General features: G+C 42.0%; 1 protein-coding gene across 1 annotated transcript in view; it reads right to left on the bottom strand.

Moving 5' to 3' along the window:
- The window catches only part of TAF1D (TATA-box binding protein associated factor, RNA polymerase I subunit D), an 815,997-nt gene that overhangs the window by 574,803 nt on the left and 214,186 nt on the right, over positions 1 to 27,008 (bottom strand). The gene's annotated exons all lie outside the window — the stretch shown is intronic.

Below are 27,008 nucleotides of genomic sequence, written 5' to 3'. Positions count from 1 at the left end.
AGGAGGGGAGGAGATGCTCCAGGCGCCGGAGCAGAGATTCCCCTGCAGCCCGTGGGGATGAAGACCCTGGTGAGGCAGGCTGTCCCCCTGCAGCCCAGGGAGCTCCACGGGGGAGCAGATCTCCACCTGCAGCCTGGGGACAGAGGACCCCACGCCAGAGCAGGGGGGTTCCCAAAGAAGGCTGTGACCCCCTGGGAAGCCTGCGCTGGAGAAGGGTCTTGGCAGGACCTGTGGATCTGTGGAGAGAGGAGCCCACGCTGGAGCAGGTTTTCTGGCAGGACTTGTGACTCCATGGGGGACCCACGCTGGAGCAGGCTGTGCCTGAAGGACTGCAGCCCGGGGAAGGGACCCACGCTGGAGCAGTTTGTGCCAGAAGGAGTGGGTGTGATAGAGCGGCTTGGTGGGTACCTGGTGGACAGCCAAGGTCAACCCACCACAGTGGAGGAGGGGTGAGGGAAAGGGAAAACAGTGGAAAATTCTCACGCTTTTCGTTTTATAGGCAGCCCATTTGATTTGTGAAATGTCAGTGTCACAAAGGAGCAGCCATCATTTCAGCTTTCAGTGTAAATACAATGAAATGGTGTCTTCCATTCACAGAGAAGTACTGCTACTCTGTAATTAGAAACAAATCTTACTGCATTCTGTCAAAAACATTTTTATCCCTAAAGATCTCATTCTTTGTGGACCGCAATGTTTGCTGTTGAATTGTCAGTTGCATAAAACTGTGTATCCCAAACCCCATAAACAGAGCATTTATTGGAACAAAAGGATGCACTAACAACTGTTGTCTTCTTCTGGAGTACTTACCTTGAATGGCATTTACCATATCAATACAGTGAACACCTCCTCTTCTACACAGAAGGTCATTCTGTTCTGTACTTCACAAAGAAGTTTTCAAAATAAGGAGCATATACATCTTTTACAAGTGTTGTATATTTAGACTGAGGTGAATAATAATAATTCATATTCATTTAATGCTGAGTATTATACTTAGCTCTAGACTTCTGACAATAGAGTGGAAACCTGATGCATTGAGTGCTGGTACTGATTTACAGTTACAGTCCTGTTAGTAACATAAAAAGAAATGACACTGCTATCTTCATCCCTTTTTTCTTTCTAGTAACCCTTTTCATCATTCCTTCCTCTTTTTTTCTGAGCTTAGGACCTGAAGTAAGCTTGATGTCAGAAACATAATAACAAAGTATGTAACAGTTATACAAAGGTGAGACTACAAAGAGGGACTGAAGCAAGAAAGTGCTGCTTCCAGTGAGGTCGCTGCCTCTGTTGGTTTGCATTAAAGGATTACATACAGTCTGGAAATAAAAAGTACGTATCTTTGGAAATCCACTGATTTACATCACCAATTTATATTCTGAATAGGAAGATTTTCATGGCGAGTTTTAAATCTGCTATTGAGTAGCAAGGGGCAATCATGACTTTAAAATTTAAAAGGTGTTAGCCTGGTGCACACGTGCCAGTCCTGGTTTGTGGGTAGGCTACATGCCCCATTATATAGCCATTTGGACTCTGTCTATACCAGTAAGCTTATGGGATGGTGGGTACAACCACTGTTCTGTGATTATCTATATTAAATTCTAATAAAAAATGTGGCATGGTTCTGAGCTGAGCTTGCACTTTCCCAGGCACAGCTTGCACGTGGACCATTTCCAGCAAGGAGATTGGATGTGACTCTCCCATTTTGGAGGGTGATGGACTTCAACTATATGGGCTGTGTTCTATTGGTTCTGTTAGGTTTTCTTACCTTGTGCTCAGAAAAAAAAGACAGTGCCCTGTCTTGGCTACTAGTATAGATTTTGTTTGCTAGTATAGATGCCTTGAGGAGGAGGTCAGCAAGCAGGTGGTTCCTGAAGGAGTCAAGAAGTTGCAGAGTGTCCTTGGTCTGTAGCAAGGTAGAGAGAGGAAGGAGATGCTTGCTGTGCAAGAGGCTTCTGTCCTGTGTAAAGAAATGTTGTGAATCATACCAGGAGTTGCAGGTTAACCATCACTGGTGTAGCCAATGGACACAGAAATGGAGGTCAGAATCTCCTGAGTCCAGGTCTCCCTGCCACTCCCAGTAAAAGTGTCTGTAATGTCTTTTTCTCAGCCATAGCTTCCTCCATAGCACCAGACTCAGTGATAATCATTAGTGAAAACAGGACATAGTTATTTTTACCGTGGCCAGTTCAGGCAAATTAAGACGGTATGAAAATAAAAATATTAGCTGCTGACATTTACCAGCTGCTGGTTCTGGTAGCACAGCAGTGGGAGGCTTTAAGGTAAGTATGGATGTGATTTCTGCTCAGTTCATCCAATCTGGGTCAACTTCCCCTATGTACACTACAGCACTATAATTAGTAGCAGTTCAATAGCATTTCACAAATGGAAGTGTTGTGTAAATTGTTCCCCTATTCAGCACAACACTTCTGTTCCTAAGGGACAATCCAGGCCAAGTGAGCATCCTGTGGCTCCATGAAGAAAGGCTATCACTTCTTGGGGAACGGAGGGGAGAGAAACAAATGAGCCAGGTCCATTTATATATTTGTGTTCTAGATATGCGGTAGCTTCTCACATTTTAGCCAGAAGTAAGCTTTTGCTAATGAAAGGCTATTAATGTAGGAGAGGAGAGGCAGAAGCGGAGGAGGAGACCAAACATTGCTGGGCTAAGAAATGATCCTGTACTAATCCTTCCTGAACAAATCCTCCCTTCGCTGCATAATAAAGCTAGTTTAAGAACCTAGAGGGAGAGAGGAAGGGCTATCTTCATACCTAGTCAAAGAGTACATGGGCTTTAAATGCTATTTAGTCCTCCGTGAAGATTTTAAAACTCTGTACTGAGGACTCAAAAGGCTTTTCAGCGTGGCTTAATGCTCCTGTGTTAGCAGCACAGTGGGTCATCTAACAAAAGTGGCTGCCTCACCCTTCCTAGGTATCACAGGTACTGCAGAGGACAGCAGCTCCTTTGGGGCATCTCCATATACCATTAATCAAGCTCTAACCTCTACAGCATCATTAGAGGTTGGAGCTCCAGGGTCAGAACAGGCAGTAATTCCTTTTGGGGATGCAGCCTGAATTTGGGCAGCGGCAGATAAGGAACAGCAATGAACAGTGGGGTTGCAGTGGTTAGCCCAGAAATGCTAACCCTTAATGTTCGCAAAGGACTGCCCCTGGGCAATCATTAAACTATCTGGAGTGGAGGTGGGACTAGACTGTACATGTCAGGGGATCGAACTCTGGAAACCCAGGTTTGTATCTGGTCTGCCAGAATATTCTTCTGCTTCTCCAAAGTACAATCCACCTTCTCCATGCATTATATTTAAAGCATCATTTCAGCAACAGGTCTCCAAGTTCTATTAATTACTAATCTTTTCAGTGTGACTAGATTAAGTACCTTCTCAGACACGGAAAAGTGCTTTGAAAATCCTTGGGGTTTTGATAAATAATCTGTTTTATGGTAGTTTTGGACTGAAAGCAGCCCTGCAAAGGACTTGGAGGTATTAGTGGAGGAAAAAACAAATATAAGCCAGTGATGTGCGCTCGCTGTCCAGAAAGCCAACTGTATCCTGGGCTGCATCAAAAGAAGTGTGGCCAGCAGGTCGAGGGAGGTGATTCTGCCCCTCTGCTCCGCTCTGGTGAGACCCCAACCTGCAGTTCTGTGTCCAGCTCTGGGGCCAACAACATAAGAAGGACAGGGACCTGCTTGAGGCCACAAAGATGATCAGAGGGCTGGAGCACCTCTCCTGTGTGGACAGGCTGAGAGAGTTGGGGTTGTTCAGCCTGGAGAAGAGAAGGCTCCAGGGAGACCTTATAGCAGCCTTCCAGTACCTAAAGGGGGCCTACAGGAAAGCCAGAGAGGGACTTTTGACAAGGCCACGTAGTGATAGGACAAGGGGCAGTGGCTTCAAACTGAAAGAGGGTAGATTTAGATTAGATGCAAGGAAGAAGTTCTTCACTGTGAGGGCGGTGAAGCACTGGCACAGGTTGCCCAGAGAAGTTGTGGCTGCCCCATCCCTGGCAGTGTTCAAGGCCAGGTTGGATGGAGCTTGGAGCAACCTGGTCTGGTGGAAGGTGTCCCTGCCCATGGCAGGGCGGTTGGAACTGGATGATCTTTAAAGGTCCCTTCCAACCCAAACCATTCTATGATTCTGTGATATGATTTGGTGGACCAAATGGGTACAGAAGTTCTTAAAGGAAAAATAATGAAAATATTGATGATGTTTTAATTTTAACATGATTTAATGCCTTTTTCTTTTGTAAAAGAGAGGGATTTTTCTGGAAACTGTCCACATTTGACTGTCACTTAGATAGTCCTTTATAGGGAGAAGATGAAAGACAATTTTATTGAGATGGTCTGAAGTTGTTAATGTTGTATCCTGTTTCCTTGAGGACAAAGCAAGACAAAATTTGAAAAGGAGAATGAAGGAAGCAGCAAGGATAGAAAATACAGTGTCAGGGAGCAGCAGGAGCAGGTGCTGGGTGAGGGCAGGCGAGGCAGAAGCCACGGGTGACAGCAAGGGACAGGGCAGTGCTCCCCCAACACAGCACCGTCCCACAGCACCCAGCCAGAAGAGCAGAGCACGGCCAGCAGGTCAGCAAAGCAGGTCAGCAGGTCAGGACCAGCGAAAACCAAGGGCAAGGGCCCAAGCTCAAGCCAAGGGGCAGAGGTCCCCCATGAGGCCACGTCAAAGCTGGCCTTGAGCACAGGCAGCCAGAATCCAACAAGGACCTTGATGTAGAGGTTCTGGGTTTGGTGTTCTTATTTGTACCTTTTTTTACTGAAGAATACATATGTTAATATGATTCAATTAGCTGCTCTGTGTCCAGGCAAACTCTGCCAGCAGAGTTACTGAGCACACTTTCTTGGCTGAAGAAGAAAAAAGATAGAAAAAGGTAAGATAAGAATAAAAGATAGAAAAAAGGTAAGTGGGGGAAAAAAAGGCAAAAGAAACTCCAGGTCAAATATCAAGACATTGCTAAAGCTGGCAAAGGTGGGGATGAGGGATCCTTCGGGGCCTTCTGTCTGTCTCAGTGAAGTTACCGTAACTCCCAGGATAACGATGTGAAAGCACGGTCGTATTGCAGTGCACTGTGAGGTCCCACCAGGGGGTTACAGAAGTCATTTGTCAGAGGTGTCAAATTATACTTCTTTCTGTCTGTGTCGCTATATTAAAAACTTCAGCAAAAGTTTTTGAGTTAAACCATCCTTTTTCTCATTTTCTTCATGTTATTTACCATATTACTCTTAATTTCTTACATAACCAGCTTAGTCCACTGGTTGCTCAGTCGACACCCCTTTTGGCAGAGATCAGTATGTCTTTTTGTTTCAAATTATTACATTTCTTTATCTTTTTACTTTGGTCAGTTTTTACAAATAGTTTTAGGCAACAGGCTGGACCAAATTTCTGTTATCCTGGCTAAAGTTAAATATAAGGAGCCACACAAAACTGTGAACATTTCAGACTTTTTCTTGTTAAAAAATGTATTCACAAATTGCTCAGACATTTCTATGTTGTACAGTATTATGATAGCGCACCCTATAGGATTAATCTCCAATGGGGAAGAAAGGATGTTCCATTATATGCCACTTAAATAGGACAAAAAAGAGAAGCCGAGGAAGAACTGAAATACAGAGGAAAAAACCAGCTTGCCTAAAGCTACACAGAAAGTCTTTGACATTGTAAGGACTTGAATTCCACCCTCTTATCTCATAGGCTAATATCACTTCTGCCCCATAAAAGCCTTTGGCAGCTGTATTTTTAATAGACCTCATGTAGATGAGATAATGCGAAAGATGTTCCTTTCCATCAGCCCTGCAGATGAAAGCGGAGAATTTCCTACGGCAAAGCCATTTAGAGGTAGAGAATTAACACAGTTATTTTTAAAATACCTCGCTCCATCAACAATTCATCACCGCCACTACCAATTCATAAAAAAAAGTTTCCAGTTCAGTGAATAACCTGCTTGTGTACACTTATAAAAGTGGTCCCAGATGTATTAGTGTGCAGCTCCAGCGTGGCATGTCACAGCTGGCGGTGGCAGCTGAGAGCTCCCTAAGTGCAGCAGCACCGATGCTCCCAGTTCCTAACCAGCTCTTGCCTCCCATCTAGTGGCTATATCCATGCACCAGGTATTTTATTCTAATTTTTTAACATTCATGTACTGAACGAGAACCTTTTCTGTAGTAGAATAATGTAAAGTGACAGCCCGTGTTGTCAGAATTTTTGAAATAACTTTGCCATGTATTGCTAAACCCAGTTACTCAAATATTGTTGGTTCCTTCAAAAGTCTCCACAGGAGCTTCAGAGTTAGGACATTAAAAAAATAAATCTGAATGTGGAGTTCTTCTATTACTTCCATGATTTTGAGCCCTGTAAGGAAGCCGTGTTCACAAACCTTTCACTCCCACTGTTAAATCAGAAAGCTTCCTTTTCACCTCAAAATGCAAGGTCTTCAGTGGAAAACTCCCTCCAGAACAGTGGCCTGTAAGGAAAAACCTAAAGATTGAAAGAGCAACAATAAAATCCCAAAAGCGAGCACCGACTCTTGACTTGACGTCCTGCAGCAACCCCAGAAGAGCCCAGGCTGGCAGGGACCTCCGAAGATCATCTGGTCCAACCTTTTGTGGGAAGGGGAGCCTACGTGGGATTTTTCTAGCTCCCTGTCCAGTCGCGTCTGGAAAACCTCCAGTGAACAAGGAATTCCCTCTCTCTGATACGAGCCGACCTTGCTCTGTTTCACACGAGGCGTCTCCCGAGGAGGCAGAGGCTGTGGCTCCAGCATCCGAGCAAAGAACCGCGCCGGCCGCAGTCCGACCTGAGCGTGGATCCCACCGCCGCCGCTGTGGCCGGGAGGCAGCGGGAAGGATGCCAAACAGCCGAGCCCAGCAGCTCCTCACCGCTCCCCAAAAGCTACTGCATGTTCACGGAAGAGCTGCAGCTAGAAATAGCACCCGGCATCTGGGAGAAAAAAGTGCTGGATGTGGGAAAGGGAGGGCAAAGCAGAGATGCCGCTAGGGGATAACAGGGTACGGGGCGGGGGGGTCTGGGTAACCAGGGGGGTTGTTCTGGCTGCCTTGGTTCGGCTGGGTTCTCATCCGTTTGGGATAACTACCCAAACAAATATAACTTTTATTAGACATCTATAGATATTCATCACTCACCCTGTTGAGAAGTATAGCGGGCAGAATACAAAGCAAGGAGTTATCCCATGTGAGAACATGGTGATGTGTACAGCCAATCAATAGGTATTTCTAGCTCTTAAATAGGAAATATCTCCTTTTAGGTTTATTCCAGTATAGGGCCTATCTATTTCTGAGTTATAGTCAGCATCTAAGCATGGCTTAGAATTGGTATAATCTGAGACACTTTGTATTACCAGCATGTACTCCAGCAATAACAGTAAATTAAACAACGCCAGGGCACAGTCTTAGACACAAGCAAGTGATTGTTTATACTGTTTAATTGTTAGCATAGAGCCTGGGGTATTTTTGTGCTCAAAGTTTCCTAAACAACTCCCAGGCATAATTTAGGACTTGGCACAGACCAGGCACCGTTCTTAATTAAACGGTCGCTCAATTTTGGAGGGAAAAAGAGTTTGAAAGCTGGCCCCCATGCCAAAGAAGGCATTTAACAAGGTACTACAGGCATTAATTACCTTTGGCTACATCCGTGCTGCTAGGAAATAAAAGAGGCAGACTGAAAGTTTAAACGATGTCCTCCTACATACATAAACTCTAGATTTTGGTGAGCTTCTGTAAACAGCTTCTGTTCATCATGGATTTCAGAAATCAGATAATTTTTTTTGCTGAAGCAAGCAGCTTGCAGAGTCTAAAAGTGCTACCAGCGTTTGGAGCAGTTGTGTGTAAAAATCCTCCTCTCTCCTGAGAATGCAAGGAAATAGTAAAATTTAAATGTAGATTTAATTTCTTATTTGTCCTGCTATTCTTTAAATAAAGGACAAATCCTCTAGCAATGTGTATTCTTCAGTAAGGAATAGTGTTCTGGATCTTTATGGAGTAGTGGTATAGGAAAGCATTTCTTTTATAAAAAGCCAACGGTTTAGTTCAAGTTAGTTAATTTAGTACCAAAGAGATCTAAGTAATAACTCTGAGAATGTGTCCAACATTTTTAACCAGTCCTGGTTAGGTTGTATACCTACTAAAGATCATGCATTAAAAACCCCATGCTTTTTGGCTAGAGAATTACAGGAGTGACTAGTGTATCATAGGTGTGTAAAAAATTAATATTGGATGATTATAAGTGAACACACAAGCAGCTGAAAATTTGTAGAGTCACCTAACTACTTGTCCTTAAATGCACCAAGTATCCTGAATTAAAAAGTACTATCTGAAGTACAATCTGCCTGAAAAGAAATGAAAGTACTGAAAAGAAAGTCCTGAAAATGATATGCTAAAATTTCTAAAACTCCCTAAGAAGTTACCTAGTTAAATTTTATTCCAAAATCAGCCATGGGTTTTTTTCACTTAGCAAATCTCATTTGATCTATTTCTGCTTTGAAAGTTAAGTGGCAGCTTTGCAAATGGATAAAACTGACTCTTAGTCCTTTTAAAACCCTTATACTCTTTTACATCTAACGTGATCTAAAGGAGCTTCACCATAACCAGTCTGATCCAAAGTCTGCCGAAGATAATGGGAACCTTCCTACAATTTCAGTAAGTTTAGTGTCAGGCCCTAAATAGTGGCAGATCCAAAAGACTAAAGTACTAATATGAAAATATCACTTCGTTAATGAAGAATCTTACACTTACTAGAGCGCAACAATTTTTATAAATGGCTCTATGCAGAACTAATATTTTGAGCCAGTTAATTTAGCAATAATTTCCTGCATTGCAACTAATGAGATCCCATTGGAATAAATATTATCATAGCTGATCCAAGGCAGAAGCATAATCAAGCAAGTTTGGGAAAATAACATACTATCATCCTAAATGCCAACCAGATTTGTTTAATAAATGATACTCCAGGCAGAGTCCCCAAACAAAATATCCTTAGAGCCCAAAGATCCTTGAATCCAGTTTCTGCTAATGAACGATGTATGTGCAAATCTGTAACCTTTGTAGTAGTCAAAGGCCAGATCTAGGTCTCAGGAGAAGATGTTTGGGAAAAAATTTAAAAGCATGTTTAAAATCACCATGGTATACTTTTCTTTTTCCACTGAAATCGGCTGTTCTTCTAGAAACTGAGTTCCTCTAGACACCGTGCTACGGTGGTGGCCATGGTGTGACTGGTGCTGTGATTGAGATAGAGTTTGAAGCATTACTGGCAGCAAAGCCCCAGCTGTCTCTTTATCTCTGGTAGTAGTTTTGTGTTTAGATTGATTGGAAAATAAAAAAGATCCTTGCAGATTTCAGCGAATGAGGGTCATTAGTGTGCTGTCCACACAAAGATAGCATATAGCTATCGAGTTCATTTGCACATGTCAAGCGCATTGAGTTTATATCCAAACCATACAACTTGTTACGTGTTGAAGCCTGCCTAAATGGTACATCATTTTCTGGTGATGATAATGGGTTTGTGCTGATGTGTACTGTAGTGTAAATACAGATAAGCAATGCTATTTCCACTGAGAAGGAGGAAATATATCGCTGTGTTATACTCTATTAACCTTTCTAACTACCTCTAAGCAATTAGCTCCAAAGACTTTTTAACTCCTTTTATCTCTATAAAGGTATTCTGTCCTTTGTCTTTGTCTTGGTTGCATATTTGATTAATTCACATTACACTCTTGGGAATCACTGGTGGTGTCGACACAGGACACTATTTTTCTGGCATAAAGAGTGAGATTCTCATAGGTCCATTGAGGGGAATCTGGGAAGCAGATACACTTTCATGGTTTTAGGTTCCACTTTGAATAAGTAAGGGGAAAAATACCCAAAACCACACCATTAGATGTTAAAGCTAGAGGTTAGCAGACTGGGAACAAAGCAGAAATCTTGGAAACCTCTTGAAGCTGAGACTTTGCATTTCAAGTGATCCAGAGTGTGGGCAATATAGTGAAATATTTTCCTTATAGAAGCATGGTTTCCAGAACTGATTTTTATGTGGACTCAACATCATTAACTGCTGTTTCTGCTCAGAACGTGAGCATCAGCTATTTTTTACATTTGTGTTGCATTATGCAGGAAACCGGAACTCTGTTCCTGAATGCTGGCCCAACATCTTCACAGCCTGAAGTCGAGCTCTGGAAATTAACTTTAAGTGAACTCAAGATTTCTACATAGACACCAGATGTGTTAAAGCACAAGCCTGTGTAAGAAGGCCCTTGAGAAGGAAAAGCCATAAAACACCATTCTGATTTCTGCTGCAGAATAATTACTGAATCCTCTGTAGAGCTGAACCAACTACCTGTGGTGCGTTAGAGAGATTCAGGCTTCATCCTTAAAAGACAGGACTTTGTATCAAAACACAGCTCTCATCTGTGCTGCTTGCAATGACGTTGTGGCAAATATAGGGTTGAAAAGCAATGTGTGAAGAACTATGTACATGCCTTTCTTGGCACCTTTCTTCTGCTTGAAAAAGCCTACTTCAGATATACACGTATTCTGCAAAGAACGTCTAGGTATAGGAACTGTACACCTCCACGTCTTGAGCTGCTCCATCTTAAATTTAGGACAGTCAGACCAGTATATATGGGTAGGCAAGTAACAGCACTAATTAGCTGTATCCCTTCTAAAATATTGTCTCCCATCATACAGAAGGATCGCATTGCAACAGCCATTCATATCCATCCAGGTCATTTTAAGCAATCCTGAAAAAAAACCCAAAATTTTCAGGCCTTGCCTGATCCTGGAATTAGTTTCCGTTCAGCAATGAGTTGTCAGTAGTAGATATTAATACGCCAGCAGTTATAGCCAGTCTTGGGCTTGTAAGACTTGGTTGTTTACCATTTAATAATCAATAAAATGTCTTTATCTATTCCAGTGCGTTGCTGGCCACAAAATATGGGGGCACTTCTAAGCAGGGAAAAAAAACCCCTAAATATTTCTCTAGATAGAGAGCGCATACCTGAATACTGTTTAGATACAGCAGGACAGGATAGTAACAGTGCATGTTTCAATATAAGCCAATAATCCTTCCAAAGCATGTGTTTGGATACTTTTCTGGAAGAAAATTAGTTGGAGGTTCCAATGGCATTTGCATGAGTGACATTTGCTTAAATAAACATGTTTGCATTTATTTAAAGATAAAGGTTTATTTTGTGGTTACTAATTGCTTGTGTTACTGTTTAATCATGGCTAGGCCAATTTCTTCAATGATATCCTAATGAGTTTAATCCCTACAGGATGAAGACATAACCAAACAATAAATAGGACTGCTTGGTCTTAGCTGCTACGGCTGCTTGGTAATGTTCTGCTCCTTGAGGAGTTCATGGTTAAGGAATAGTCCTAATGAAATACTGTAATGGCTCCCATTATAGGAGTTAAACTGTACAAATTAGAGCGAAATGGCAAATGTCTCATGTGGAGGAAAACAGCTGCTAACAGTATTGCTCTGTGGTACCATTTGGTGACAGCAGTGAGGGGATTGCTAAGAGCCCTATTCTGTCATCAGTCGGCCGGTGTGATTGCAGTGGTATCGTAAGCGTCAAGGGAAGCTTATCCTGAAGTGCTAATGTGATGCAGGTGATGAACCCTAGCAAAACTGCTCCCAAGTCAAAAAAAGATGTTCTTTTTTTCCCCTGGTTTTTTGTTTTGGTTTTTTTTTTTAACAGACTAGAGGACAGGGGACTCAGCGGGACATTTGGGCTGCCTGCAATCATGGGATGGACTTATCATTTAATGCCATTTGCAAACTCCTGGAGCTCGGTCATAAACTAGTGAGATTTCTTCTCCTGCCGATTCCTCCTGGAGGATTGCCCCACTCTGCTAAGTGGTTAGAGTCAAAGAAATTGAAAATCTAATCTGAGACTGTATTTCTTTGATTAGCATTTTAGTGAATGCAGAGTACAGGTCAATCAGCGTTGCCACTCCCGAAACACAAAACTCATGAAACAGCAGGCGTAGGTAACGCTCAGCAACAGCCCCCAGGCAATTCACAGGCGCTTGACAACCCCAGTCCTACAACACTCCGTTGAGATATTTTGGTAGGGTTTTCTGCAGATAAAGGATGTCAGACCTTGGCAGGTTTTGTGGCTTGCTCCAGCTCATACAGCAGTGTCTTGTTAAACTGTTGGGGAAAGAGAGAGAAAAAAATTGAGTTGTGACTGTTAGAGAACACTTTCTAGGGTAATGCATTCTCTTCTTATCAGTTAAAAGAATCTAAGAGGATCCTCAACTCTTCTGAGGATCTGACCCCATAAATCAAATAAATCATTGAAAGGAGCTGATCCCTTAAATCAATGAAATCAGCAGAAATAGTTAAAGCAACATTATCCACAGTAATATAACAACACCTTTTCAATTCAAACTTAGTGTGCTGAAAAAGATGCCTCTTTTCCATTAAGAAAAATTATTTTCTTAAAAACAAACAAACAAAAAAGGTTAAAGCATCTACTTTCCATTCAAAATGCTTCTTCCACAAATGTGAAGACAGTGTATTTAGTATGCAGTGTGAAAAGAATTTTTCCTGACTGATTTCCAGGGATGTTTTATTCTGTTTTAATTCCAGTAACTTTACATATTTTTTTCTCACATACTCATAATAATGTTCGTATCTCTATGTGTGCCTTTCACACGCACAGGCGCACTGGGCAAGAATTTATACAGACTATTCCCTCTCTGCAAATTCTGCCTGCAGAGTGCTTCTGATTGGCTTATATTTGGAATACCAAACAGAGTTTTAGTTTATCCTTACTTTGTTCTTTTTGCATTGTCACTGGAACAGATCATTAAAAAAAAAAAATGGTTAAAGAGTAATTTTCAATAGAAAGCCTCGACTTCTCGGGTATGTATCATCTAAACACATATACTCCCTCCTCAGTTTGCTCAGCTCATCCAGAGTCATGTTTACTCCTTATGGTCAGCTTCTGTTCCCAGCCAGTGCTCCGGCCAGCCTAGCCCTGAGGGGGTCCCTGGCTGACCCCCATGCTGCAGCACAGGGAGGGAAGGGAGAGGGATGCCAGGGAATGTCTTGCGGATGGTTGGAGCTTGCAGCAGCAAGCATAGCACTCCTTGTGACAAAGACTTCTTTCCACTGAATGCTTTCCCAGCGTGCACACCCTTTCAAGTGGGACAATATCTTTAGTCATTTAATTATTAGGGTCATTTATTTCTGTGATTTCAGTTAATTTACAATTTTCACATCCTCAAATCCAAAGACAGCTTCACTAAAAATAATTGTCCTCAGTTAACTGGGAAAAGCAACTGAGGGATGGGGCTTTGAGCAACCTGATCTAGTGGAAGGTGTCCCTGCCCACGGCAGGGGGGTTGGAACTGGATGACCTTTAAAGGTCCCTTCCAACCCAAACCATTCTATAAGCCTATGATTTAAGTCATGTTATACCTTCTATCTATTTCAGGACAGTTTTTTCCCATCAGTTATCTTTAAAATTTGAGCTTGCAGACAGTAAGTCCTGTGAGAGATTTGTACAGTACATAAGACGTGTGTATGTGAGTATTTACATATGTGTGTGCACCTGGTTCCATCCTGATCTCTCCAGCCTAAGGCCATCACAGATGTTTCCAGTCTTGCTCCACTGTGAGGGAAGAGGTAGCTCCCATGCTGCCTTTCTCCACAAAGCTCATCCCACCCATCCCAGAAGAAAGCCTCTTCTGTCTTTCCAACCTGCTATGAAGAAAAGAACTTCTTCAGGAACCGTAAGTGTGGTAAATCTGGAGAAATATTTCCCTGGTGGGTCTCTCACACAATTCCTAGAGATGGAAGATAAAATATCCAGTTCTACTCTCAACAGTGGGAACCATCATTCCAAATTAAATAGGCCAAATAAATGCGGGGTTTATGACAGATTACGTTATTTAATGCTCAGTGAACTGGTCTTCCACCAAGAGATCTGCAGTAGATAGGTCACAATAACCTAGTCTCTTGCCTCTGTACTGTGACTTAGCCTGGAGCTAAAGGGGGGACGGGAGACAAGTCAGAGAGTATCGATGACGAAGGAAGAATGCAGTTTTCGCCGATTATATTTTGATTTCTGTTTATTTGCACAAAATGTTTTCCCTCATGTGATAAGCCATATTATTTTGCTGCACAGGCCTAAACCTGAAACAATTTCAGTGAAGTTCCTCTGGGGACAGAGGAATGGAGTGTTAGGATCACTAAGTGTGGTTCTAAATATATCTCATAGTAGCCTAACAGGCTGTAAAGAATTCCGATATCTATAGGGAAAAAAAAAACTGGACAAAAATAAAATCTTATTGACAAAAGCCAACACATGTCTAATACAGATGAATGGTGGAAACCTGCCAATAATGGCAACGTCATTTTCTTCCCAGCTATTCTTGGGGGCAATGCTCAAATTATTTCTCTAATTGACCCCCTTCAGAAAAAAAATCTTTTCCTGCCAACTATTTATTGACCATATTTAGAATGGGATATAAAGAAATTATATTGGCATCGGGTAGCCTGTAGGGTTTAATTAACACAGCTGAGAAGTCTGATGCCCAGAAGGCATAGCTGCCTTCATAGGCCGTGAGCTGGTGAAGCCAAAGCCCAGGGGAGAGCCCAAGTGCCGACGATGAATTCTGTGTATGTCAGAGAAAGGCTGCTGGAGACCTCCTGGAGTTAATCTGTAGGGTTCGCACATGCTCCTTGCCAGAACATACCACGTGGCCCACAGCCTTGTGGAGTAAAGCATCATGTTAGGATCAAAGTGAAAATAACCAGGCAGGGAATATTTGTGAGTCGGTCTTTTGTCTTCTACAGAGGACGAGGGAAGGGCTTCAGCCTGCTTCCTTGTACATCTTATATGTACAGGCACACGAGAATCATCCGTCTCCATCCTTCCCACGGCTTTGTGGTCCAACCCCTGACTACAGTCCAAGTAACCCACCCAAGCCAATGGCTTGATCACCAGCCAAGGACGTGTGAACTGATGACCCTGTGAGGTAGAGAAGTGCATGGTGGGTTGTACTGCTCCTTTCTGAGGAAACAAAGAATCCTGGTGGCCAGATCCTCATTTCAAGGGTTTTTCAGGAGAAGTTCAATGAAGTCTGAGAAGTGGTTTTGGGTAGCAAAAGGAATAGCTGTTCCCTCCCTTCCAGAGATGCTTTCTTACCCTTACATACTCTTTTTTCACTTTCTTTGCCCTCATTTTTGGAGAGTACAAGCCAGATGTAACAGGGTAACCATTCCCCAGAGGTGAGTTACACCTATTATTACTGAAATAATACTGACAGCCAGGTGAAATTGCTTAAGCCCTTCCTTCGGAGTCCACTGGTTCCGTCTCAAAAACATAATTCAGTACGATGAGAGGTACCTGAGCCAGTTCTGCACAAGGCAGCTGAGGTACGAAAGGACGCTGAACAGCCCTGTTTGGGCCTGCAGCAGTCAAAGAAAGCAGAGCAGGCAGACAAGGGACAGCAACATGCAAGGGAAAAGGGAAAAAGGCTGGAGAAGCCTGGCCAGCAACCAGCACCTCTCATAAGCTGTCCATACAGTGTCTCTAGGCATGAGTTAAATTGATTGTTGAGGGTTTCATTTGTGCATCTGTATGCTATTGTGCTACTGTGTAGGAAGCTTTGGGGGTATAAATCCCCTTTCTGAAGGAGTAATTTGCCACTAAAAGGCAAATTGCTGGCCTGAACAGAGCTAAGTCACAACCTGGGTTGTAAACCAAGATGCTTAGAGCTTATGCAAGGTGGCAAGAAAAAGCTTTAAAAGAAAAAAGGTGATGGTGGCAGAGGTAGGTGTGCAATGGCAGGCAGACTTTGTGGATGTGCAAGTTTTCCAAACACAATGAGGTTGTTAATGATGCTAGATATACTATCCAATTGTGTCTCAGCTGTTATCTAAAAGGCGAAACAGGTTCTGGAATACCTGGGGGTTTTAAAACAATGTTTAAGAAGAGGCGAATGCCTCAGAAATTACAAACTGTTCCTAGAAAAGAAGGGTTAAAACAGCCTTTAAGTAAACTGTAAAAGCTGTATAATGTTCACAGAGCCAGCTGACCTGTGCTGCTTAAGAAACATCCTCTGTCATAACTGTCAACAGAAGATGGTCCTCTGTGACCGTTTCTCCTTCTGTAGGAAGAGTTTACACTATTTGCAGGTATTTTATCTATGTAGAGTTTGGTCAACTTTGCAGCAGGAACCACCTGAAGGAGTTTCTGGGATGGCCCAGTCCTCCACCCGGGATATTAGTCAGCTCACTGAAACACACAAATTGTGCCTATGGATTGATCTAAACAAAGCAGGAGATACCACGGGGAATCTCCATGGCTGTTTGAAATTCCCACCTGGAGAGGTCTTGTAGCAGTTAGTGAAATGCTTGGTTGCGCCAGTTGGTTCAGCCAAGAATTCCGCCTCCAGTGGGTCCATTGTCGCCAGTCAGTCCATTGTCTCATCAATGCAGAGACCAGCTGGGATGCTCCTGGGATGCTGAGGGAGCGAAGGACTTCTGCGTACCCAGTGTGTACCCGGCTACACTGCAATTTTTATCTCTAGGACAAAGTCAACTTTCATCTCTGTATTTCCCTTATAATTTAAATTCTTAAGCTCTCACCACAGTAGCGGAACACAATTTTCTGTATTGACAGTGAGACAGAGCATGGTTCCCCGTGGTGGGGAGGCAGTGTCCGTCTCCCATGCGGCAGTCTCTGTGGGGCTCCTGTTGCAGGGGCTGGGTACTGGTCCCATCTCTGGGGCTGCCACAAGCCCCATCCTGCCTGCCTGAGCTGGGGCAGCACTGGCTCTTCATTTCTTGGTGGCCGTGAGCAGCCTGGACTTCAAACTAGCCCAACTGGCTGCTGGTCCCAGGAGCCAGGAGCTGAAGGATGAGGCATGTGGTGCTGGATGTGGTCATCTCTGACTGTGTGGTGGAGGCTGGAAGGAGAGGCAGGATGGTCAGCAGCACAGGCAGGAGAGACCAGCGTGGTGCCCCCAACCCTTCCAGGGCAGGAACGCTGCCAACCCTCCCGTGCATCCACTGGCCATGTCCAGCCCCTGACTCTAGCCTGGAGGACCTGGGACCTCCCGTAACATCAGAGAGGCACCCGTGGACAAGAGAGTGACCAGGGACATCGGTGACTTACCTTGCCTCTGCTGCCCGCTCCCTGCATCATGCGTAACGGCATCAGCTGGTGTTGCATTGGCCATGCCTGGGACGGAGATCTGCGAGGGCACTGCCTTCCTCCCACGCTGCTCCTCTGCAGGTGAAGGAAAGGCAGATCAAGAGCCATAATGTGGATCCTGGATGTCCATGCCGTTCTGCCCCCCCAAGTTTGTAATGCCTGTGGCCTGGGAAGATGGGTGAGGAAACCAGGAGGGATCACAGTCAAGACTCTGATCAGTTCCCAGCTTCTCCATCAAGGCAGTTCAGTTTCTCATGGCAGAACCAAAGTCCTATCAGCAGAAGTCCCTTCGCTTGTGTCCTGGTCTCGGCTGGGATAGAGTTAATTGTCTTTCTAGTAGCTGGTACAGTGCTACGTTGTGAGTTCAGTATCAGAAGAATGTTGGTAACACACTGATGTTTTCAGTTGTTGCTAAGTAATGTTTAGCCTAAAGTCAAGGATTTTTCAGCTTCTGATGCCCAGCCAGCAAGAAGGCTGGAGGGGCACAAGAAGCTGGGAGGGGACACAGCCAGGACGGCTGACCCCAACTGGCCAGAGGGGTATTCCATACCATGTGATGTCATGTCCAGTGTATGAACTGGGGGGAGTTGGCTGGGGAGGCATCACTGCTTGGGAGCTAACTGGGCATGGGTCAGTGAGTGGTGAGCAATTGCATTGTGCATCACTTGTTTTGTATGATCCAAACCTTTATTATTATTATTATTATTATTATTATTATTGTCATTTTATTATTATTATTATTATTATCACTATTATTTTCTTCCTTTCTGTTCTGTTAAACTTTTCTTATCTCAGCCCACGAGTTTTACTTTTTTTCCCGATTCTCTCCCCCATCCCACTGGGTGGGGGGGAAGTGAATCAGCGGCTTAGTTGCTGGCTGGGGTTAAACCACGACAGCTTGTCAAACATTGAAATCAGGTCTTTTGTTCAGATCCTTTGAACGTCACAGCTGCTTTTACTGTGTAAGCCTCCTACGCCGTAGATGATTGCCGGCAGTCACATTAGCCGGCTTACCTGTAGCGGTGAAACGCCAGGTAGTTGTTGAACCACCCCGCTCACAGCGGTATTGCTTCCCACGGCCCCTTTCACTCACTGCTGGCTCACAGCGCTCTCTTCATCATCAACACCAGAGACCTCAAAATAGCACTGCAAACATTTCTGCAAGCAGATAAATAGTCCCCAAATTTATGTAACGAGCTAGAAAGAGGTGCAAGAGATCATCGTGAGCAAAGAATGGATTACACTGAGGAAAAGCACCAATACGGCTATCCTGGTCAGCTTTAGACTTGTTAGAAGGACAACAAGAAATAATAGTCAAGCCTTACCTAGGCATAACCATGCCACACGTATGCCAAAAAGAAACAAAAATACCTCATATTCTTAAAATAGTTAATATTTGTGTAATTATTCACCGTACTATGTTGAAAACCCACCTATAACAATGAAGGGCATAAATAACATTCCCTTGGTAATAAACACTAATAGATTATTCTTATCAGGTATTCAAAAATTCTCAGAGCACAGCAAATTTAACTTTGAATCAGAGACTGCTGGGCTATTTCAGATGTTGTTTTTGCTTATCTGAATATTTTTTGCGGATTTTCTATTTCAATACACTTGTCATTTAGAAGTATATTTTCCAGTAAATTGACTGAAAATTATTTGTATGTAATTTAGCATCATAAAAGCAAAAGCATCCATTTATAGTAACGCAGAATCATCCACTTGGAAGATGGTCCTGGGGTTCTAACTTGTTCTTATGAACTTTGAGGAAGGCAGTTTGCCAGCCCAGTATATTCCAGTGCTTCACCATCCTGACCACTAGAATGTTTCTTTTTATCTTCAGTCTGAATCTTCCATGCTCAAATGCAAGTTTATTGCTTCTTGTCCTAGCAACCATTCCCTTATTTTTAATACAAATACATAATAGTATGTATTTGTAGGTATATAGTACATACTTTGTATGTCCTATATATTATATGCTATTATATATACACTATAGTCCATAAGATATCTTATATACTACATATATGTGGTATATATGTGCTATATACTGCATACTACATATATGTAGTATATATGTGCTATATACTTTATGCTATATTATATATCATATATACTATATAGCATATAATAGCTAGTATGTACTTTATATCTCTATCTATATATTTTATCTTGCTATTTGCAATTATCATGGCAATAAATAGGTATGAGGCGTCTCAGAGCAGCTGAAAATCCAAATAACTATTTGCGCTTTGAGGCACGTGAGAATCCTTTAAAATATGTTTTTAGATGTAGGCTTCTCAACAAGTTAAGCCTGTTTGAGCCTGGAATTGTTATAGGTTATGCAGTAGTGAAACTCTGCATAGCACAAAAGTGAAGGAAATTTTGCTGTAGTTTATTTTTTTTGCTTGGGCTAGGCTAGGTGAGTCTGCTGCTGCTGCTTCAGCAGGATGTTGTCCAGGAGTGGACAGCCATACGCAGATATCAATAATTTGACAGTGCCTAACGAGGGGATATTTCTCACTCTGAGACTGGATTTTGGCAGGTTTTTTGAAGTCTTGAAGTATTTGGGCCAGGCAGACAACAAAGAGCGTTCCTAAGTTACGGTGACACTATCCATCGGAGTTTTAAAAATTGAAGTACCTCAGTACAGTGGCAAGATTTTATTCTTTAAATCTTTTTTCTTTAAAATTGTTAGCTTGTTTATTCTCCTAATTACCCTGGCAAATAGTCTGGGGGTTTTGTTTCTTTTCTGTTAAAAATCTTCTGATATTAGTCCTGAAACAGGGTTATCTTGCACATTTGCAGGGAAAGGCATTGCCCATCTGATTAACTGTGGAATTGGCAATGTGAAAGGGAATAGGTTGAGTAATATTTTTCTGTGCAAATTTGCCTGGACCAAGCAAAACTTACTGGACTAAGTAATTAGTAGAAAATAAATGCAACAAAGATAGCTCCAATATTTCCAGATGAAAATGTGTTGTCAAGTTAGTACTAAGAATAATAATAATGAGACTGATCTGATACACGGTGGCTGTGTCTTTTTAATTATCACAGTTCTCTTTCCCTTGTTTATTGTCCTAACAAAACTGTTGAAGAAACCTCATTTTAAGGCTGGAACCGATACAATTAGAAGTATCAATTTCAATCTTAACTGAAGTCACCCAATTAGTTAGTATAATTAACGGCAATTTTAAAATCAGTTCCCTTTAGAATATGGTGGGACCTGACTTTCACAGGATCAATAACCATTTCGTGGTTTTCGGTAACCAGTGTCTAGAATAACAAATGGTAGAGGAAGTAAATAAATAGATACCAATGTGATTTGAGGACCGGTGGTTTGGAATTCCCATAAAACATGTATTTGGATGTCAGAGCGGTCATGGTAGGTACATATACCCAACTGGTGTTTTTAAAGTTTTGTACTTGTATGTCATCTTACACAAGACCAGACTTTCAAAATAACTTAGCTTCCATTTAGGCCTAAAATACATAGTCAGATATTTTTGGGTGCATTCGAAGTGCTGAGAGTTTTTTGAAACACTATTTTCATGACTTTCCTGGAGCTTGAAGCTTTCAACGATGTGGTTCTGATTATGGAGCTAATTCTGGTCTGCCAAAAACATGTGGAAAAATCCCAGCTAGCTCTCTGCAAGGCAATACCCAGGTGCGAGCTAGGGAAGAGCTCACTCCCAGGACAGCTGCCAGAACACGGTACAGGTGAGGCTACGCCAGTTTTTGCCTGGTTCCTCCAGTGCTGTTGCAGAAAGACCAAACACCTCCGAGGTGCCCTCGGGCCATGGGTTGGGCCTGGCAACACGTAGCTGCGGTTTCATGCCATGAAGGCAACAACCCAGTGGGCTCAGAATCAGCTCTTACAGCATTACAGACACCTCAAAATGTGAATACGCAGAGGAGTAACCTTGTTGTGGGGCTACAGGGGCACCAAACGGCATCCAGGGGAGACCCATAGCCGAGTGCAAGGCGGTGTGGATGCGGATGGGCAACTTGCCCTCAGCTATGTGGACTCGGCCCGGGGGGGTCAAGGATCACACTCAATTAATCATGTAAACGTGACCTCACCATACGGTCTTGTTGGTAATGAGATACAGGTCTCAGGACCTCAGCCCCCTTCACAGCCTGAGGGTACTTTTGAGGCGTACTTTTGATTTAGTACCGAAACTTGGAGATCTGCAGGAGCAAGATCTAAAAGTGAATCATAAAGTATGATAAAACTGCTAAGTTAAGGTTGCATCTTCAGTTTTGGAGTTTTGTACAGTTTAACTGCTTTCATTTTCAAACCTAGTCCTTGTTTACATGGTGAAGCTCTCTAGAGCAAAGAGAATGGGTTTAGTTATGTTTGGAGAGCAACAGCCTTACCAAGCTGTAAGCTCAGAAGTAGTGCTACATAATATAAATAAAACATTTATAGTGGCACCCTTTATTTTTACTGATTTAATGTATCATTCATGAATAAAAGTTTCAGTAGAAAGCTAGGTAGCGATCACCTCTCAGCTTGCTTTTGGTGGAGTTTAAAGGATCAGATTCTGTGCCAATGCTACATTCATTCTACTGAAGTAACTGGACCTGTACTAATTTGTACCAGCTGCTGCTTTTGTCCATTTGTAAAAGTACAGCAATTTGTTAGATACATCCATGGTCAATGGTACAGGTCTTTTATGAGCTAGCCCAGCTGGTACTATTTCTTCCTTGTGATTTCTTATTTTTGGATCAATACATTAAGTACCATTAAGTAGTCTTTAATTTTAGGCTTTTATGCCCCATTATATTACTTTTAAATTGTCAGCCAGATGATATAAGAAGTAACATGATGGACACATCTGGCACCAATTAAGACTTAAAAGCTAATAATGGTCTAAAAATATATGATTGGAATTACCTGAGAATGATTTTATCAGAGTATCTTTAGGCATGTGTAGTTCTGTTATTCTAGTGGTAGATGATCTTATCCTATGGCTCTCCCGCTCTCCACAAGTGCAGCTGGAGGTCAGAAGGATATTCCAGCTTTGAAAGTGGCAGACACCGGCAGAGGGTTTCTTGTTCTCTGACTAAAAGTAGGACAAAGATTCCTTCTCAGCCATGTTTGCTGCACATTGATTGGAGACACCTTATATCACTCCTGCATGAAAAAAATCTAGAACTTGGAGCAGGTAGAAAGGAGACTGAGAGATGCACGCTGAGACTTTCAGCTTTTACATCTATTGGACTAATAAAGTTTAATTCCTAACAGAAACTCCAGGCAGTGAGTATAGGACAAATACCTACGAAGGAAGCCAAGTTTAACTGTGCTACAGAAACCTTGTGCCAGTGTTGAACGGCTTCAGTTAAACAACTTCTGACTTACAACGATATAACTGAGATCTAGATATTCTTAGAAATACATTGCTTATATTTGATGTTTGGTTTCCAAACATGTATTTGTAGCATTCATTGGCATCTTGATTTTTTTCCCCATACTCTCTTCTCCAGTTTTTTTAACTCATGGGAAGGGGGGGGGAAGAGAAGATTTTTGGTTTGTTGGCTGAAAGATTCAGTGGAATAAAGCTGCCCAGGAGGTTTTCATCATTTTTTCTGCTTTTTTCTGCAACTTTATCATCTCTGTACTTAGAAGAGTTTCATTTCCCTCTTGTCAAGCTGCTTTGGTTTTTTTCCAGCTTAAAAAGCGCAAAAAATAAAACTGAAAACTGTTAAGATCGTTCATTCTATTACATCTAATGCCAGAAGAGAAGAGGAGAAAGAAAATAGTATCCAAACTACGAAAACTTCTAACATATTTTGTTTCTAAAAGTTGAAAGAACAAGAGTATGTTTCTTTCATTTTGGAGATCAATGGAAGTGTGAATGAGGAGAGATAAACCATCCTTAGCTGAAGGAATCCAGCTGAGAAATTAATTTCCATAAGAAATTAGGCTGATATAGAGATTCTCTGCAGTATTTTTTTTTCTCTGACCAGAATAGTTTCTATAATTTCTCTTGCTCCTGTTACTCTATACAGGATTTGCATGAGCAGAAGACAGTCTCTATTTTGTTTAATTGGAGCTTTGTTATTTAATCTACCCAGAAATGATTCAAAGTGTTGGGAATAAAAGCTTTATAATAGCTGGATAACAGAAATTTAGTCTCCAAAACTTCCTAGCTGTAACTTGAGTGTTTCTCATATCTCTGTCACTATAAAGCAGCTTCAGAACTTTTCACCCCTATAAACTGGAATTGGTAGATAATTAATACCTCCCACACAGCAATAAGTAAGTGATAAAATAAGTGTTTAGGCTACTTAGGCTATTCCAAGAAAAGAAAAGAAAAGTAATTCTTTCCAGAAAAAAGAGTCTACAGCAGGAGGTTTCTATGTGTGTGTGTGTGTGTGTGTGTGTGTGTGTGTATGAAGAAGACTCTAGTCTGACAAGAAAATTACATACTTGGCAAAGAAAGACTTAAAAATATAGGGCTTGCCTTGCTGGGTGGGTCTGAATGGCTGATTGTCACATGTAATATTTTGAAAGGTTTGAAATATGTAATTTTGGAAGACAGGGGGGCCTAGATCCTGCCCACCTCTGAGAAAACAGCCTAACAAAGCCCTGGGATAAGAACTAGCAGTTGCAATTATTCAGAATAACCCTCAATTTGCCTTGTTCTATTGCAGCGGTTGCTCCCTGAGGTACTAGAGGTAGAGTCTGGATTTTGCTATGCATTAGGCAGTGGTGTTCCTATTGGTGTCTTTACCAGCCATTTACAGGTCACACTGAGCAACCGAGGAGGTAGAAAGTCTATTGGCATTTTACTCCAGAGCTGTTCTATCAGCAAAGCTCAGAGCCCGCACCTGACTGATTGTTTAAGATTGCATCTTTTCATATATTATTTAATACTTCTAACTCCCCAAGAGCAGTTCCTTCAGACCCTTTCTAATTAAGTAACTAAACCACACAAAATAGAGGTAGAGTAAGAATTTTTATGCTGTGTTATACAGATGTTAGGTAGTGTGTGGAGCAGTAAGTATCAGAGTATATCACCATTTGTGGGACTGGTTGCAAGGAGTTTGTAAGAGCAGCTCTGCTTACTCATCAAGTACCTGGAGAGTCCTTATTTTGCATGTGGCACAAGGAGACGAGAGAAGGTGCTGAGAAATTGTGCGGAATTGCCATCATTCCCCACTCCCATTTGGCTTTATGCTTCTCCGTGGGCAAGGCTGTGTCATTCCACAGGGAATACCTGGGACACCTCCTGCCAAACCAGAGTCAGAGAGAAGGTGAAATGCAGGTGACCCAGTCCCCATCGCAGGTCTCAAAATAATCTGCCCCTTAGTATCTGAAACTCATTTCCCAGGTAAAATGTCCCAAATGCGGCGCTCGGCATTATTTGCTTCAGAAAACAAGGTGGAGAAATGTATCTCCAAAAGATGACTTATCGTTAGGAAGGGGTCTCTGTGAGCAGAATTAGTCATCTCTCCACTGCAGGAACCCACACCCATCTCATGTGGATTCACGAAAAAGCTCCTGTCAAGAGTCCTTGCCTTTCCCTGGTCAGAAGCAAACGCAGCTTGGCAGGTTTTGCTCTCCCAGTGTCATTCAGACACAGCTGGCTTAGAAGATAAACAGCCAGCAGAAGAAATATTTAAGGTAAAGAAAGAACATGTAGCTCTAACTGGTTATGAGTAAGTTTTAGTCTTCAGATTGGAAGAATGTTTTTAAACTCTGAGGTTGGAAAAAGCTTCAAAGAGGATTAGTAAGGGAAGGAAAACTAGTTTTAAGTTTTGCCAGTAACAAAAAAGGATGATGTATGATGGCTTTCTGTACCATGAGAACCTGGACCCACTGATCCAGAAAAGCCTTTCGCAGTTCTGAACTTCTTTATTTCTCTGCTGAATTTAAAAAAAACCAACTCTCCAAATGCCTTGATATATTTTCACAAATATCAAACCCATAAAGAACCATATGGGGTTCAAAAGACCTAAGCATTTAATGTGGAAAAAAGATGTTTGTTTGGTTTTTAATATCAGCTTTCGTTATCTATTAGAAAAGTAGCATCTAACCTAAATGCCTTTGCAGATCACTTTCCAATTCATGCCACAATTTCAAACCTTTGTGAGTAAGAGTAATTGAAATCTGTCCGCGCTACTGGCTGTTACCCTATAAATAATATTAAAGATCAAATAGATGCCTAAATGAAGATATGGAAGGGTCTAATTAAGGATTACAATGTTATATAAGGAAAAATAATTATGTTTAAAGCAGACTATACTAAGCGTCAAAGGCAAGTTTTATTATATCAGTCTTTTGATTTGAATAACAATCCAACAATACCTATGAAAATGCTAAATGCCTTAATACATAATTAAGCATACAGCAATAGATTTATATTCACCAAGAAGCAATAAATATTCAGGTGAGAGCAACACTTCAGTATAGCCAGTAGCATTAAATAATTATTTATACATAAAAACCTAACCTGGCAATAGAGCAAAGGAGAAAAAAATGCCTTTTCCAGTTGTTAGCCTTTGGAACATGCCACCAACTTTCCTTTAGATCTGGTCTTGTCTCGCTGGCAATGGTGTTGTGTCTTTGCTAGAAAACTCCCCTGCTGTACAGCCAACTCAGCTGCCTGATGAACACCACGTTCTGGGATCTAGTACTAACACTGAATGTTGCCTCATGAGAAGTTTCACAGAAATTGTTACCAAGAAAGTTCAGGCTTTAAAAACTAAATCTGGATCAAAGTTGCCTGCAAAGAAGGGCTGTAAATGTTACTGCATGTGTAATAAATGTCCTAATCAATGGTTATTTCAGCCAACATAGATTTTTTTTTGTGATTCCAGTAGGTGAGCAGCTTGTCCATGACCACAGATTATAAGCACTTCTGATGTGCCTGTGCTCGATTTACAACTGTAATCTATCTGTAATGATTAATAATGTATTAACCCTTTAATAAACCCTCCATGAACAGAATCTAAAGACCTAGGCAAGTTTAAAACTTTGACATTCCCGGCTGTGGTAGCTGTGTCAGAGGCTTGTAACTTATTTCCCACATTCCCCAAAGACAAAAATAAATTATGACTCATGGAATTTTACAAATGTGTCATGCACTGCAGTCATAGAATAATTTTAGGACAAAAACCAGTGCATGTCAATGTAGGTGATGGACAGATTTTCTCACACAGACACCACTATTCATAACCCTGTCTCAAAGCAGTGAATAAGCAATTCAGAGTTAACGATGACTAGTGGAACAGATACCTGTAGAGTGCGGAAGTTACTAAACTACAAATTTATGCTTCAGTAAATTTAAAAAAAAAAAAAACAGTAGGGAAACATCTTTGGAAGTGGTCATTTTAAAAAGGCCCAGAGAAAAAGCGAGCACTGCTGTCTGTGCCTCAGTCCAGTGCCTCTGGCAGCTCCCTTGACCACCCCCCACCCCACCTCCCATGTGCTCTCCAAGTCTCCATGAAGTTAAACCTGTGGAGAACTGGAAGCAGGAAGAAACCCAAACAAAAGGAGAAGACAGAGTGAGATGTCCTCGCTATAGGGTCTTATTTCATTTCCCTGAGCCTTTCTTATGAAAAACAGATGAACCTGAACATAAGTAACTCACAGTGTTGAATATCACTGCTATTCCTGCTAACTCCTCCTATGGCCCCTGAAGTACATGAAACACCAGATTTCCAGTCCAAAGACCTGCAATAAATAGAGGTAAGACTGGACAAGGGATTATATGCCCATCTGTTTACCTCTTCAATTTTTGTAAGAAAGTTCTTTTTATTATGGCTTTGTTTTTCTAGGGTCTGTGTGCTTT

Source organism: Accipiter gentilis, chromosome 19 (genome assembly GCF_929443795.1).
Source record: "Accipiter gentilis chromosome 19, bAccGen1.1, whole genome shotgun sequence".
NCBI lineage: Eukaryota > Metazoa > Chordata > Aves > Accipitriformes > Accipitridae > Astur > Astur gentilis.
The sequence above is the reverse complement of the archived record's forward strand: the minus strand, read 5'-3'. Positions and strand labels throughout refer to the sequence as shown.